General features: G+C 34.4%; 1 protein-coding gene across 2 annotated transcripts in view; it reads right to left on the minus strand.

Annotated features, from left to right (window-relative positions):
* The window catches only part of spry2 (sprouty RTK signaling antagonist 2), a 154,469-nt gene extending 140,743 nt beyond the window's left edge, over nt 1-13,726 (minus strand). For both annotated transcript variants that reach the window (XM_089132545.1, XM_089132546.1), the window contains exon 1: nt 13,458-13,726. The gene's annotated coding sequence lies outside the window, so the exon portion shown is untranslated. The remainder of the gene's footprint in view (nt 1-13,457) is intronic.
* Nucleotides 13,727-16,656: the final 2,930 nt, after the last annotated feature.

Raw genomic sequence — 16,656 nt, forward strand, 5'->3', positions numbered from 1 at the left:
ATGAATGAATGAATGAATGAATGAAATAACAGGAAATTTCAGTTTTAGGGATGTTGAAAAAAACATTGTATAAATAAAACATAAAATAAAAAATAATAAATATTAAAATATAACAATATACTGTATTTATATATATATATATATATATATATATATATATATACCCTTTCAACAGATCACATTGGAAAGCACTTATCAAACATCACAGTAAATATCAATTTAGATTTGGGAAATGTCAGTAGGCGTTATTAGACACTAAACTGTATTTTTCAGATCATGATGGACAGATAAATGTCAAAAACGCTCAAATATAAGGAGACCAATATACTGACAAATCAAATCTCACACTTTGGGGAAGCAGGTGGTTGCCGTAGAGACATTCTTATTAATACTGTGAATATTTTCTGAAATATTTCACAACATACATTATACTTCCAAATTTAAGAACACACTTCATATGAGGATTGTGAAAACCTAATATTACATGATGCAGATAGATGTAACAGTTATGTAAAAATACTGAAAAAAAAAAAAAAAAAAATCATTACACTTGAACTTAATGCTTCATGAAGTAAAAACACTTTATCCAGTAATTGCGAACATCCACTATGTGATTCTGTTGCTCTCTGAATGGTTTTATTTTAGGTAATGTGTGTCCGAATAAACATGTTGCAAAAATATGATGCATAAGTCTTGGTAAACATTGATTTGTTGTCCAATAACTCTGTAATGAGAGACTGAAAATCTGAAATAGGCTCTTTCATCACTAGGGACTTTTTTTCGTAATTAGTGGAAATATGTGCTTCTCTCAAAAAGCACGCTCGACATCCCTGTTTCTATTGTACATCCATTAAATATATATAAATCTGTTGGATGTCTGTCATATTTTCCATCATAAAAGCATCTCCTGATTGAGTCCATGGTCCACATATCCAGTAATCTTACCTTCAGGTGCCTTCGAGGTGAAGTAATTATCACCCGGGTTTGAGATTAGCTAATTTTAGAGCAGGAAATAAAATCAGGATTGGTTTCTCCTGTGAAATCTCATACATTCAAATTAGCTTTTGTGGAGGATGTGATATTGCAGTCCAAATTGTTGAACCTGAAGACATACTGAACCTGAAGAGTGCTTCAACGTTGCTTGACACTCTGTGGGTGCAATATACATCTATTTATTTAAAAGTTGCTATGAAGCTGAATTGCATTGTCCCTGTTAATAGGTCATGTGATAGAATTTCTATAATATATATATATATATATATATATATATATATATAGTCCAGTGAAATTTACTACATTTTTCTTTTGCAGATTTTTGCACATATGGAATTCAGGTTAAAGTTTGTTCAGGAATTTCTACTTAGTTGAAGTTAACTTTATAACACTATGTTTGAAGTACATTTTATTTTCAAACAATATAACACTGAATTAAGTAAAGCTTTTAAAGTGTTTGCTTAGAACATCTAACATCTTTATATAACATGAGTATGAATGTATCATTTTGCGTAGAAAATTAAGTCTAGATGTCACAAAACAGAAAGTTACAAAACCCAACAAAACAAAAATTTGAATGCCCCAGTGCATGATGTGAACACCAGTATCAGAAAATTGAGTAGGTTTTTGAAAGTTTGGAAGGAAAGAAGTTTGGAAGGAAGTTTGGAAGGAAGGAATGAATGAAGTAAGTTTATAAGGAAGGAAGTTTGGAAGGCAGGAAGTTTGGAAGGAAGTAAGTTTGTAAAGGAGGAAGTAAGTTTGGAAGGAAGGAATGAAGTTTGGAAGGTAGTAAGGATATAAGGAAGTTTGGAAGGAAGTTTGGAAGGGAGGAAGTAAGTTTGGAAGTTTGTAAGGGAGGAAGGAAGTAAGGATGTTTGGTAGTAATGAAGTTTGGAAGGAAGTAAGGATATTTGGTAGTAATGAAGTTTGGGAGGAAGTAAGGGTGCAAGGAAGTTTGTAAGGAAGGAAGTTTGTAAGGGAGGAAATAAGTTTGGAAGTTTGTAAGGGAGGAAGGAATTACGTTTGTGAGGAAGTAAGGAAGGAAGTTTGTGAGGAAGTAAGGATGTTTGGTAGTAATGAAGTTGGGAAAGAAGTACGGAGATTTGGCAGTAATGACGTTTGGAAGGAAGTAAGGGTGCAAGGAAGTTTGTAAGGAAGGAAGTTTGTAAGGGAGGAAATAAGTATGGAAGTTTGTAAGGGAGGAAGTAATTGCGTATGTAAGGAAGGAAGGAAGTTTGTAAGGAAGGAAGGATGTTTGGTAGTAATGAAGTTTGGAAGGAAGTTAGGAAGGAGGTTTGGAAGGAAGGAAGGAAGGAAGGCATTTAAATAGATACATTACAGTAGTTCGAATTGGAGGAAAGAAGTTAAGGAAGGTTGGAATTAAGGAAGGAATTTTTGATGGACACATTACAGTAATAAGAATCAGAATAAATGCACAGAAGTCCCAAAAAAGCTTCAATTCCTTTATGCATTTAATTTATTTTGTGGTGACATATGGCTTGACTTGTTTTTGTGACCTTAAAAACAGAATGCCTTTGTAAATCGGTCACCTAGACTCCTACTCCAAGCATTAAAACAAACACAAACTAAAGCTTGAAAAAAAAAGCTCTCTTTTTTATCTCTATTACCAAACCCCTACAGATTGTCACCTTTCCCTGAAGGCTACAAGTGTGGTATTACATACACCGACGTAATTTCACACTTGACACATCCTCTAATTCTCTTCACAAAGGCTCATGTCAGTAATTAAGGTCAAACAATTCTACTTTAAAAGCAAGAAGAGTTGCCCTAATGACTCCCTCGACACCTCCCCTTTTGTCTTCATTCAAGATCAGTATTCAGATCACAGCACGACAGAAACTCTACCTGCCACCTACAACAATATCTGTGCTGTGCTCCCAAAACAGTGTGGCCTTCATCTGTAGTGTACTTTAGTAGATAATGTATGAAAGCAAAATGAAAGTGCATTCTAGAAATGGAAGAGCTCAATTATAATAAAAGTGAAGGGCTATTAGGCGAACAGAGAGGAAAACTGATTTTGTCTTTATGAGAAATATCAGTAGATTTGTTCAGGGGACTTAAGAGCATTTTGGCAGGAGCAACGGACAACTACTGTATGCAACACACCCTCATAAGGAGACTGATTCTTATGCTTGCTCCTCAAAATACACTCTGGTGCCATGATCTACTTCATTAAACTACAGCTGGATCCCAAAAAAAATAAAATAAAATAAAAAAACATCCCAGGGCCACAAACATCACTCGGCCTCTCCATAATCCATCCAATGCAACACCAATCTCATTATAAACGCATGACCCACCTCGTAAATGTGTGTGAGCTAAAATTTCACACTATTACTGTTATTACTATATTTGTCATCAAATAAATGCGAGTTTTACTAGACGTCCCTCCCAGAAACGCATCACATCTTAACACTTTGCATTCCATGACTGAATCATTCATCATGCAGTATATCTGTAGCATTAAATGCTAATCAGTTTTTATGGGAGTTCTGCTGCACTATAGGAACAACATTGACTTATTAATTTCATTGTGATAAACAGGCTCAGACATTAACAAATGACTCCGCCAGTTTTATTTTCCCTGAGACATCGGGAACCTAACAGCTTTAATTGAGGTTTTTGTGAGGGATTCTTGGGGTCTGCATCTCATAGAATGCTAATGAGCCGCTGGCAACGTGAGGTCCATTATGCAAACATCTACATGACCTTGTGCATTGCATTAAATGTGCTGAGAGGGGGGCTGTCAAAGAGAAATCCCTTTGGTACTGCCCCATTGGAATACTTTCTTACTTTATCAGGCAGGCATTTTTGAAAGGCCATCATGGATCAATAAACCCAGAAAAAGCGTTCAAAACATGTCCAGGTTTTGGTTCAAGTGTGGTCTCATTAGTTGCAAAATGTGTGAAAAGATTTATTTGAAACATGGCACGTATTTCAAGAGAAAATGAAAGGTTTTTTTTTTAGTTGGTTAGGCAGCAGTTGCACATTTAGTGGCATAAACATATATATATATATATATATATATATATATATATAGCTGTTTAATTGTCTATATTCATCTTATGGGTTATTTTATGGGTTAGCACAATAAAACCTGTCAAAAGTTTTAAGTCTCTTATGCTCACCAAGGCTGCTTTAATTTAATCAAATATTGCAAAATATTATTACAAATTAAAAGAACTGTTTTTTTTATATATATATTTTTAAAATATAATTTATTCATGTGATGAAAAGCTGAATTTTCAGAATCAGTCTTCAGTGTCACATGATCCCCCAGAATTATTTTAATATGCTGAAACCTTTATGATTGTTTGACATTTGATGACATTTAAACATTTATATATCAATGTTAAAAACATTCGTGCTGCTTAATATTTCTGTGGACACTGTTATTATTTTTTTCAGGATTTTTTGATTAATAGAAAGGTCAATGAACAGCATATATTTGCATTCATTGAATAGAAATCCTTTGTAACATTATAAATATAAAATCACTGTCACTGGTCAATTAAATGCATTAATTCTCAAAAAACTTCTTAAGTATTCTTTTTTAATTTTACCCCAAATATCTGAATGATATAATTGCTCCTAAAAAAATGTTATGCAGCAAAAACGTGCAAATTTTACATTACATAATAGTATAACATCTAAAAAAAAAAAAAAGTAAAGAACATTGTATTTTTTTTTCCCTCAAAATTGATTTGTGGGTTTTACAAGACTACCGTATTCCCTTCCTTTTTGTAATCTCTTTAATAGATACAGAAAACACAACTGTCCTTTGAAAAGGCCTCTACTGTGTCTCTTCTCAAGGACTAACTGTGTCGCTGCCTTTTCACATGTGTTTACTCGATGCACAATATTCAAAAGCTTTTACAAACGTACATGGGCTCATCAAACCATAAAGGCTTCATACACACTCAACACAAAGGACACCCAGGGGAACTTCTGTGACATCTAAAAGAGTGAAGCACATGCTAAGACACTTTAGTTTTGTATCAAATAAGAGTGCAGTTAAGTTATTGCTATTTAAGATGTCGTACATTCAAGAAACGAGACAAACTCGGAAGAGGAGTCAAACAAGAGTATGTGTGAGAATCAGTGAATAACTTGCTCAGCATCTAGTGGAGTCATTCGCCAGATGCTTTTTATCAAAAATGATTTAAAGGAGAACTCCGGCGCAAAATTAACCTTGGTCTATAACACATTGGTACCTAGTCGACCGTTCTCTGAGATTTGTTTTCATAATAATCGAATGTAAAGAGTTTTAAATTTAAAATTTAATTTAGAAAATAGAATTTAAAGAGTTGCTGTAGGGACCTTCATTATGTTACTGTATTAGTGTGGGGCTATTTTGAGTCTTGTTAGTGGTATTACTCTATGCGCTATATACTAGCGTGATACGCTAAACAGTTTTTAGAGATAAAACTCTTTACATTCGATTATCATGAAAACAAATCTCAGAGAACGGTCGACTAGGTACTGATGTTTTATTAGATCAAAAGGTTCATTTTGAGCCGGAGTTCTCCTTCAACATTCATGAAATGTTTGCCAAAGCAAAGCATTTTCTTAGGAGGCCTTTTGCATCTTGTTGAACCATAACCCACCATCTACTAAGCCCACAGCTACTGAGAGATCCCCTGATGCAAAACCATCCATGAGAAATTCATCCTCATAAACACGGCCCACGGAGGTGACCGATTCTCGGCTCCCGAGAACTTTTGCTGTGAGAGACACATAAATAGTTCAAGCTTTGTGTTGTAGTAGTGTTGCAGAACTATGTCCTTTGGCATTCAATTTCTTTGACTGAGAAACCTTTTAGAAAATGGACAAACAGCAATGAATATGACTATTGACAGAACTAAAGTCTCTAATGTAGTGCTGGACGACTACATTAAGAAGTGGACTCAATGCAATGCTTTTAATGTTGACGGAGAGGCGAAACTAACATATTGCAACACATTCTGCCAATATTTGGTATATGTATATGTTATTGTATAAAGAATGGGTTTAGAGATACTAGATCTTTGAGAAATGCAGGGATGTATAATGTATATTATGAGAAAATGTTACATAATATATATATTTCTAGCTTAAAATCAAGTGTGATGTGTTCTGATGTAGTTGCACATTGCTTTTGATTATCAATGATATGTCATTTTAGCAAGTTTCCTAATTCAACTTGAAGATGTTCTTTAGAAAACTATGTTAAAGTCATATATTAGAGTATACAGGTATGCAACAATTGCCGTTTAATGTGGATATTTTTACATGTTCTACATTTACATACTGAGCTTGTATTTCCCATCTATCACTTATCTTGTCGTTCACTGTTTATGTTCAATTACTAATAGCTGTAAATGTGAAGGTTTTCTGTAGCCTACTTATATATTTAGTTAACTTAACAGAAACTGACAGTAACTTGCTATTATTACGTAGGCTACTTAATAAGACGTTGGTCAAAATTCTGAAATTGGATCTGTAAATATACAAATATGAATCAATGTATTTATTTCATTGTTGTTTTACACAAAAAAACTATATATTAAAGGGAAATTGCAGTAGATAGACAGGATTATAATAAAATAACTTTATACAACCCTAAATTTACAGTTTAACCTGAAAGTTAAATGTCTTTTTAATGTAATTTTACATAATTTATTTTTTTCCACGGTTTAATAAGCCATTATCAACAGTAATATCAATTTTGAATCAATTTTGATTGCAAAGTAAATTCTGTATTTTTACGATTTTTGCATGTAAAGAGAAATGGTGATTAGCTGTAATTTAACAGAAACCGTCTGAAAACTTTGCTGCCGTTGTTTTTACGTGTTTTTTTTTTTTTTTTTTTTTTTTACAGTGCATGCTTTTATAGTCAGTTTATTTGTGCATGGGTATGCCAGGTGCAGAGGAAGTGCATGTTCAGCTGAGCACCCCAAACATATGCTCCTGCATTTGGATCGAATCCCAGTTTGTATTTATCATTCACATGAAGACAAATGAGAGGAAAACATCTCAGATTAAATATCGACTTCTGCTTTAAACTCTTGCATGGTCAAATGCATGATATATTGTTGTTATTAGTAGTAGGCTATTATTGCTTATATAAGAAAGAAAGGAAGACTATTGCATTATCGTTTAAAAGGAAAACTAAACAGTTCTGGCAGAATGAACGTGGGAGAAATATCATTTTTTGTTTGTTTTTTTACGGGAAGGGAATACTTAGAAGCCCCAGCTGTGATTTAGATTTGAATTTGTGATGCTTTGTCTAAGGCAGAAACAAATAACAATAATTAACAAAAATAATCGTAAACACAGTATTGTTCTGATACTCAATCTGATGTATATATGAAGATATATATATGAAGAGTTCTGATGCAAAAGCCACTAAGTGCCATTTGAAATTTTCTTCTAAAATGATCATTTTTATCAAGCTTGTATATTTAAGTTCAGTAATTTCGCTTAAATGGCAATGACGATTACCTATTAATTGTCATTTAAGTGAAATTACTGAACTTAAATACACAAGCTTGATAAAAATGGTCATTCTAGAACAAAATTTCAAATGTCACTTAGAGGCTTTTGCATCTGAACTCTTCATATATATATATATATATATATATATATATATATATATATATTAAATCAAGATACATTGACTTTATTAAAAACAGTTAAACTCTGGGGGAAATCGCAAAATTCATTTTGATAGCCCAAATTTATACATAGCCTATACACACACACACGTTCAATATATACTTGTTTTTTTTTTTGTTTTTTTTTTTTTTAAGTACAGCCATAAAATTTCTTAGAATGACAATGCTGTTTCTAGTGGCCCTCATCAGTGAGAGGCCAGTACCAGACATGACGTGGGCCCACAAGTGCTCTTCACTTTAGGATTAAAGGACCGCTCTCTCTTAAAAAGAAAAAAAAAAAATCAAAAATTCCTGAAAACTTAATAATAAATCACAATGTGTGGGTGATGACTGAAATCTGCACCTGTCCTGCACAATCTTCTTTCCATGAAAGGTATCCAAGATTACTTTTATGTATTATCGTTTTTAATATTATAATTATTATTTTATATAGATTGTTGCTGGGGTGGGTTTCCCCTGTGTTTGTCATAAACCACTCCTGAATGAATATATTTAATAATTCTACAGCTAAAACATAAACGTATCCTGAGATTTGATTGTGCCCCCTTGAGGAAGCCCATTTTGTGGCCCATTGAAAATGGTTATTAGCTAGTAACATTTGCCGCCCAATGAGTCACACACTCAATTAAACTCACAGACTAAAAATATTTTAGAGCAGAGATGATCTACAAAATACATTTATTATAGAAATTGCATTATAGGAGTTTCCCATAACTTTTAACCACTGCAGTCAATTTAAAGTGCTAATTTACTACAATTAATCACACAGAGAAATGCAATGCATTAACATATATTAGTTTGGTCTGAGAAACAGCGGGCTGTGAAGAAGAAAGGTGAGAGAAAAATGACCTACACTGACACACTCTCATGATCCAGTAATAATTCTCAATACATGGCATTTGCTGTCGCACAGCTTGACATTTAGGATTTCTGCACCATCACTGTCAGCAGTTACATTACCAATATCATCTAAATTATAATCGACGTTATTATGCCAAGCTTTAAATAAAGCACGTCTTTAAGAACTTAAACAATACCCGATTCAACATTTTAAATCCATCTTTTGTCATTTAGTCACCAACGGCAGCCACCCTATTAAAAACATCTCCACCATAAAACCATAAAATACAGGCGTTATGACAGCAAACTGACTTTGTAATTCATGCAGGCTCAGCAGGCGATGATAACACGGCTATCATTCATATATGCTGTGTTACTGACTGTCAGAAAACAATGTTTGAAAGTGATTATCAGACCTGAAGGCTCCCAGAGCGGAAAGACTGATGGTTCAGTCATATCTTGTGATGGCTTCCTGAAAAGTCAACTGCTTCCACTGCACAGCGAAATAAATGAAAATGCATCAGAGGACAATGTCTAAATCACATTCAACTATTCTATTGTTTTTTGAAACCCTACCTGAATATCTGGTTTATGGAAAATTACTCAAGTGCATTCTGTGTATTTTGTTCTTATCTTCTTGCATTGGTGAAATCTTTGAAATTTGAATTATTGTAGCGCACAAGTTTAAAGTCAACATGAAATTGCAGCCATTTTAATTCCGTAATGTGATCGATATCTGAGGAAAGCGGAACATAGGGATAAAAAGCTGCCCGTGTTGATAACGTGACAGATGTGTTATACGTCGAGATGCTCTTCAAGATTTCCCACCTCTTTTGAAATATACTGTGCGCACCTGTAAAGAGTGAATAATAACACACACACCAGCGATGCTGACATGACATTTTCTACAAATTACAGACATTTTGACTGAGGCACATTAAACAATGCTCTTGACAGCTTTTGTCGGATACTCTGACAGGACCCTAAAAAGCTTTTGGGAAAGGGTATTTCTTCAAAGGTTACAGCTGACATTTTTTACATTCTAAACCTGTCACAAATTACAAAAGAAATATTTTGGTCCACCAGCAGGTAAATCTCTTTCCTAGAATGACACCTAAGTGGGCTGGAAGGGCCAACAACTGTAGTTAACATTTTATGGTCATATTATGGTATATCAGTGTTGTATTTTAGGTTTAATGCTCCTGCAGAATTGTAAAAGTGGCATGGCATGTAAAAGAAATGTAAAAGTAATCAAGAAAAAATGTCTAATTACATACGAGTTCATGTCTTCTTGTCATACAAAGTGATAATGGATGTACTATTGATTTCAAAAATGTTTTAGCTTACCTCAAGGGCATCCAAGACTTAGGTGTCTTTGTTTCCGCAGTAGTTTCAATTTGGATATTTTTTTAAGCCAAACCGTTCTTGCCCGTCAGTCATATAATGCAGGTCAAATGATTTAGACAAAATCATTTGTTTACTTTCTGCTATACAATGGTTTGCATTGCTCTTCTTTTTAAATATTAATACCTTTCTGGATGCTAAATGATAATAATAATAAAATAAAAAAACAAAACAAAACAAAAACACTTTAAAAGACTTAATGATCAGTAAGGAAATAAAATGCCCCAACAAATAAACTTTGTATAACCCTATACGTTCTACTGTATATTCAGACGTAATGTCTATGACAAAACATGTTTCAGATTTGTGAGTTAAGGTTTGAAGAGAATCGCTAAGAGATCAGTGTTCAGTATTAGTTAATTTTCTTTCCTTTAGATCTGGGCTGGGTATCTGGAAACCAGTGGTTTCACATCATTTATTCATACGGCCAATGTGGCTGTTCAAAATCAGATAGTCTTTTTGATCCTCTTTTCCTATGTGGGATATTCAATATTTATTGCTCCATTCCCCATTAATGTGCCAGACCTCTTTTTAGGCTGATACGCTATTTTTTCCTGCTAAAGTAATAAAGAAAAGCTATTAAGGGGAAAATAAAAGAGGATTATTGTGAGAAATGAGTTTAGATTATGGTTTTATGGCAAAGCACATAATTGCGTTTGGGCTCAAGGTTGAGAATTACGAACTTTGCTTTATGAACTTCTGTCGTCTGTAAGGAAATCAGGCCTTGACGCTTCATATTTTCTCATGCTGAGTGTAACTTTAAGTAATGACAATGGCTAATGATTGTAAGCATGTGATCTACATGCCATATCCACAAAACCAGATATCTGCTTTAATCAGTGGCGACATAGATAAAAGTCATTTTTAATTGGTTGATTCAAGTACATTGGTTTGCCAATTAGCTGATGCTTTCATCCAAAGCAAATTGCAAAAGTGCTTTCTTTTATGTTATTTTCCCAGCATCCTAGACTGGGGATCATAACCTAAATTGGGGGCTCGTCCGGGAATTGAACGTAGGAGCTCTTGCACCCAAGGTCAGAATCGTACCGCCATACTTGTTACTGTATAACTGTCACGATACACACACACACACACACACACACAAAGGTAAGTTCCAATGATGAGGTCCTCTAGTGGACACCAGGGAACATAAACCAGACACTGTGACAAAAACATGAATGGAGACAACATTACTGTATTCATCATCTCAGGTTGAGAAGACTTTGACTGTACACTGATCTGTATGAAAGACAGTGCCACTTAAAAAAAAAATCAATTATTAATATGTTCCTAAAATAATTAATAATATGTTATATATAGCGATTTTTAAACTGCCAAATAAATAAACATACAGATGTTTTTATTTAATTTATTTAAAAAAAATACATTTTTAACTTGATTGGCAAATGGATAAAATCATTTTTGTATTTAATAATAATTTAATTATTCATCACTGTCATATTTATGTTTCTTTATAACTGATTTATTTGCATTTTTATTTTGAAGTTTTATGAAAACACAAAAGATGTCAATAACACCGTCTGATTCAACATTTCCTTGTGTTTCCTAGAGAGCACTGATATTCTCCCACAAAACTTGAGAATCATTGTTTAATTTCATCAGTTCTTGACAGCTAGGGGAAGCACAGAGCTGTTGATAAGAGACTGTATTGGTTGATCATTCTCAAAATAAAAAGAAAAGTTCAGAAGTTCTGGTTCCAACTTGACTTTAAAGTCACAGAGATGTGAATGTGTCACAGGTAGTCTTTGGTGTAATACATCAAGGGACAGCTGGGCCAGAACAAGCAGCCACAGAAGACAAGCATGAAGTAAAAGATAAGAGACTCTTTTGCTGAAATGAAAGATGTATTTTGTGTGAACTGTTCATCTCGAGTCAAGAGAAATGACTAATATGTGCCTCAACGTGAAATTGCAGAGGCATCTAAAAATGCACAGCTGTAAAAGTCTAGATGGAAAAAAAGAGAAAGAATAGAGATCCACCAAATGGAGAAGCCGCTGCTACCATTAAAACGTCCATCCGTCAACTAATGCTAGACATTAAATTCAGAGTTTCTAAAGTGGTGTGATATGTGGCTTCCAAATTCAAATGAGAACTGCAGTGTCCAGCACTATGTAAAGTTAAAAATTCGAATTATTTCCCAGATGAGTTTCCTTACCAACCGATACATGGTTTTAGTTCAGTTCGAAATTGTTTCAAAGTTTTTCACCAAAGCAAATGTTAGAAGCACTTTTGCTCCCCATGATAGAAAAACACTGCATCAACATGTAGGGCCATCTGTATTCAATTAGGGGAGACATGGGGCTAGTTGTTACAAGGGTTGTATCTCAGTAACTATATCTTTTGAATAAATAAATAAATCTAATAGTCAAGTATTATAGTAATAAAAAAAACATATCATAAGTATTCTGGGGACTATGAAAATTAGGTGAAAATGATGGTGGTGACTTACAACTTTTTTTAATCACTGGCGGGAAAGAGAGAACACTTTCATGACTCTATGCTTGTCCTTAACACTTTATTTCAACATTTAAGATGATGTAGCTACATTGTTCTCACTCAAAAAAGTATTGTGTAATATTAATTTGCTACTACACAATGTAAAGCAATTCAAAGCACAGCAAGCGCCATGTCACCACATGAAAAGATCTGCTGCTACTGTATAGCAAAAGTAAACCATGAAAACATGTATTTGAGCTAGTACAAAACAAGGTCATTGCAACTGCTGTGATACACTGACATCAGAAAAACTAGCTGAATGTGGGTTGGGTTCACAAAATATTACCATATGTGAATGCTCTATGAATTTTAAAGTCATGAAAACCTGAAGTTCCAGACAACACTGAAAAAAAGATCTAAATTAAATGGTTTTATTCAAGTCAAAAATATAATTAAACACCACTGAATGAACCTAAATAAATCATATTAGGGGCTGCGTTTCGTTATGTTAGGCAAGTGCTCAGCTACTGGCGCGTTGAACGAAAATGAAGCGGTATAAACCCTCTGGTGCACAGGAACGAAAACAGAGAAAGCAACAAAATAAAAAGAAAGCCCAGTATAAAGTTAAGTCTTCTCATCTCGGCCATTAAGGTGTCAAACGAAATAAATATACTTAGTAGTGTGCACAGGCATTTAAGCCTACTGGCCTTCGGGACTACCGGGAGATTCCCGGTGACCGACGTGCTTTTTGGGCCGATCCATCTCATAGCCTACCATAAAACTCATACATCGGCAGCCCATTCGTTTTGTTTTGTTTGGCTTAATTGGCGGCCCTGAGTTGCTTCCAAGTATTTAGCTTACTACAAACTGTACAAAACTAAATGTGAAATTATGAAAGTTTCCTTCATTTTTCAGTGCATTCAGTGCAAAAATCAATCTCGCCTATAGGGCAACCAAAGGACTAGAGCCAGCCCTACTTATTCACATTACTATGAACTGTACTTTGGCCTCTACAACCATCCTTTTACCCGCATCAGGTTCCCACTGTTGTCCAATCAATCTGCTTTATACTTAAATAAACCTTACCTTACCATCCGTCTGTTCACTTCTGTGAGTGTGCCAGAAGACCAGACCCCATAGAAACTCAGGATGGGCATCCTCCTCCTCACCTCGGTGAACCCAGTTAACTTTCTTCTCAAGATGGTCGGCCGATCGAGGACTGTGTGGGTTGGACGGGCACCTGTATCATCAAATTCCTGCAGCTGCAACAAGTAGGTGTATGGAAGATGTTCTACGGTTTTGTGGATAGCCTTAACTGCTTCCCGCTGAGACCATGCTTCCAGAGCCTCTCAAAATGGCCGCCGCCTTTTCAGAGCCTCCTCTCAAGATGGCCGCCACCACACCTCTTTTGGCAAATTGGGCATAAATAACACACCCAAAACAAAAAGGTTGCTGAACATAAGTCAAATGTCTGAAACTTTGTATTTTGAGCACTTCTTGTGTTCGTCTGCCTCTTGCTGTATTCACTTGCTGTACTCCTCATTTGTAAGTTGCTTTGGATAAAAGTGTCTGCTTTCCGTCACATTGATAAATCATATTTTAAAATATATTCAAGTTATGTTATTTTAAATTGTAATACTATTTTTACAATATTATTATATTTACTGTATTTGTGATTAAATAAAAAAATAAAAATAAAAATAAGTAAATAACAATCCTTCCAACCCAACGGTAGTGTAGATTTAAAGTTATTCACATTTTCTAGTATCTGTGAAAACCCTGAATGCTAGATAAAATGTCATTCCATTTTCTTGCCATTTTTTTTTTCTTTTACAGTGTAACATTCAGGGGTTCATCCAATTGCCACGCTGGCTGAAGACATTTTGCACAATGAAGAATTTTTGAAATTATATTGGGTCACCACTTCATGTCCAAAGTAAAATCGGAGTCCTGAAGCGGAGCCAGTTGAAAACCATCATTCTGGAGAAACTCCAGGCACTATTGTGAACTCTGTGGCCTTGACTGTGCATGAGTGGACTACATAATTCAGAAAGAGATATGTCAGACAACCTTGAGACTGTTTTAGTTGCAGAATGGTTCATTTAGTTCAAGTAAGACTCCTGAATATTTCATGCACTATGACATGCAATGGTAAGCGACTCTGTCAAGTTGTAACTGCATACAGGCGTGCTGATTATCACAAAGGAGAGTATTAACGCATTATTTAGAATTGCTTATACTGACATTACATATCAATATCAGTATTTTCAGAAGGGACTGCACACACACATTCATGTACATCTATCTTAGCGAGGAAGTTCATTGACACAATACAATCTCTAACCCCTTACCCTAGCTCTACCCATCTCAAATAAGTGCCTAACCCAAACCCTTACCCTAAACCCACCTTAACCATAACCTTACCCTTAAAAACAAATATTGATCCTCAAACAGGCCTTGAAAGGGGTCTCAGAAAGTGAGGACCGACCAAAATGTCCTTACACCGATGGTTTAAAACTATGTCCATATAGATAGACACATACACTGTATAGTATATGCAAATGCACACACTCAGATGTCATCTGTATTAATCTCTATGGATGTGAAGCACTTCATAATGAAAGGAAGCTTCAAAACACTGTACTGACCAAATGTTGGAGAAATGAAGAAGAAAGAAAGAAAGAAAGAACTCTTTCTTTCAAAGTTTAGTGATTGTTTAATGTTTCCTGAGACTCATAAGGTTCAAGACGCCGGGGATTAAACAGCAAATACATCTTAAGGATGAAATGCTGTAATTGTTTGAGTTTTGGAGTGGTATTTTAGTCCACAATGGGATTGAAATGAGTCTCTGGTGATATTTGGGGTTTTATACGAGAGATTATTTAAAAGGTCAGTTGGAGCTTTTTCTTATTTTTCTCTTCAGACATATGATTCCATTCCACAATCTTGCTTTTGCTAAAACACAGGCCAATTTTTATTTATTTATGCCAATGCAAGATGTCAAGTCTGAGAAATGAGCTAGCCTACTCAAAACTGGTAGGACAGGAAAAAAATATCCTGTTTTTTTTTTTCGTTTTTTTCGATTAAATGGAGAACATGTGGAGACTTTTGCGGAAGTTTCTTTCTTCTCAGATATTTCATTTTGAAAAAAAGGCAGTTTCAGTGCAAACTGTAAACTGTTCAAAGGGCTTTAAATTATGAAATGAACAAATCTTTTCCCGAGTCAACTCGTTCATTTTGTTCATTGAATAAACCAAATGACTCGAAAAAAAGATTTGTTCATTTTGATAAAAACGAGTTCAAACTGGAGAGTCACAAAAGTGCATCACAGAACAGAGCAAGACGAACATTTGAGCTTATAAAACTAAAACTTTGTTTTTTGGTTTTTTTTTTTTTAAATGAGTGATCGTTTCGCTTGATAAGACCCTTATTCATCATCTGGAATCGTTTAAAGCCCTTTGAACAGTTTGCAGTTTGAACTGAAACTGTTTTTAAAACCTTGAACCGTTTGGTTCCCAATGAAGTCCATTATATAGAAAAAAATCCTGGAATGTTTTCTTTAAAAAAACTTAATTTCTTTTCGACTGAAGAAAGAAAGACATTGACATCTTGGATGACATGGGGGTGAGTAAATTATCAGCAAAAGTTTTTTTTTATTATTTTTTTTTATTTTATTATTTTTTTTAAGTGAACTACTCCTTTAATAGTGTTTAAAATGTTGCTAATATTTTTTAGGATTAGGATTTGGTTGAGGGTTAGTTGCATGTAATTATGCTTAATTTACTAATATTACTACGGCAAGTACATGTAACATGTAACATAAGGACACTGTAAAATAAAGTGTTACCTCCAATTCTCACTAATAGTTGCATATTAGCATGCATATTACCAAAATATTAGCTGTACTTGGATATACAAATGCCTTGTTCTGCATGATCATATTCTACATCTCTTAAACCCAGTATCTACGAGTTTTAGGCAAAAGTAATAGTTAGATAGTGAGAAATGGACCATAAACTAAAGTGTGACCAATAAATCATGCAAGTTACACATACACATCCATTTAATATTCATTTTATCATGAATTATACTCTTAAGGTAAAACAACAACAACAACAACAACAACAACAACACTTTTACAAAGAAAATATGTTTGCACCTCAATTGTCTGAGTGAGTCTTGAGTCCTTCCTGTAATCCATGATTTTCACCCAGCAGGCAAAATTGCTTCGAGTAATAACACATCTCTCCTCGACAACTGCTCGAGGAAAATTCATCTTCATACC

This window comes from Pimephales promelas, chromosome 6 (assembly GCF_988280905.1).
Source record: "Pimephales promelas chromosome 6, fPimPro1.hap1.1, whole genome shotgun sequence".
Lineage (NCBI taxonomy): Eukaryota > Metazoa > Chordata > Actinopteri > Cypriniformes > Leuciscidae > Pimephales > Pimephales promelas.